Source organism: Galeopterus variegatus, unplaced genomic scaffold, assembly GCF_000696425.1.
Source record: "Galeopterus variegatus unplaced genomic scaffold, G_variegatus-3.0.2 Scaffold5788, whole genome shotgun sequence".
NCBI classification, from domain to species: Eukaryota; Metazoa; Chordata; class Mammalia; order Dermoptera; family Cynocephalidae; genus Galeopterus; species Galeopterus variegatus.
The window spans coordinates 125,351-126,654 of NW_007731899.1; the positions used below are offsets into that span (position 1 = coordinate 125,351).

The following is a 1,304-nucleotide window of genomic DNA, read 5'->3' on the forward strand; positions in this document are numbered from 1 at the left end:
GCTGACTCAACTGAATAAAGAAGGACAAATTAAACTGTCATTTAGGGTTTGGAGGGTGACGGTGGTGTGGGCCGTGGGGTGGCAGGTCCTGGAGCACAGCCCCTTTGGAAGGTTGCTGCAGCCACCCAGGCAGACAGGGTGACAGTCCGACTAGACAGCAGCAGTAGAGACTGAGGGGAGAGGCCACGGTCTCAGGGACGAGTAAGGAGTTGAAGAGATAAAAGTGAAACTGAAGGTAACATCCGCTCTGAACGGAACTTCCAGACCTGGGGGTTTCTCTACAGAAAGCCCTAGAACCCCACAGTCCCGAATCCCGCCTCCCTGGGCCTCCGTTCCCACCCCTCGCCTCCTCACCTCAGACTCACCTACAACTGGAACTGTCACTAGTAACTCTGAGTTACTTACTACGGCTGTCCAAACTCAATCCTGGTACTCTAGTCACATCCAAACGTCCAACCCTCATTTACATCTGTCCTCTGCCCACAGGATGACTCCTAAACTCCATTCATGTGTCCCGGCTAGGAAAGGTTACCTTCCATAAGCTAATGAGACCACCTACCCCTCAGGACCAGGAAACCATATCCACAGAGCACTGATAACTTCCCACTCTGCCTAGGAAGAAAAAGGCCCCGGGCTTCACTGAGAAACAGGAGCCCACAGAGAAGGCTTTAAAAAAGAAAAGACAGAGACATGAACAGCCGTTACAGGTTTAGCCTAGACGGAGGTACAGTCTGAGGACTTTAGTTCTGCAGGCAGGGTAGACGGTGTGAGGACAACGAAAAGTAAATTATGGGCTCCCAGAGCAATGTTTTACACACACGCACGCACACACACACACACACGACGGACTGGGCTGCTGAACACACACACACGCACACACACACACACGCACACACACGACGGACTGGGCTGAACACACACACACACACACACACACACACACACACACACACACACACACACACACACACACACACACACACACACACGACGGACTGGGCTGCTGAATTCCAGTGCAGAATTTTGAAATCAGGCAAGTAGTTTTAAACAAGTAGAGAATGGAAACGTAAGGAGGCCACTCTGCTCAACGGCATGTGGACCCGGAACCTGGGTGTGAGCAGTGATGACCAGAGAGTCTGGGTGGGTGGTTATGAATATACCTGCAAATGAACCATTTCCAAACTCACTGGTTCTCATGTAACGCTGCCCTAAGACAGCCAAGGCCAGTGGGAATGACTCCAGGTGAGTCTGGTTCCACCTTGTTTGCTTTTGACACGTTAGTGTCATTCACACGGTGACCTGCT

General features: G+C 51.5%; 1 protein-coding gene across 1 annotated transcript in view; it reads right to left on the reverse strand.

Annotated features, from left to right (window-relative positions):
• Window positions 1–1,304, reverse strand: part of B3GALNT2 (beta-1,3-N-acetylgalactosaminyltransferase 2) — a 16,154-nt gene that overhangs the window by 7,728 nt on the left and 7,122 nt on the right. The window lies entirely within an intron of this gene.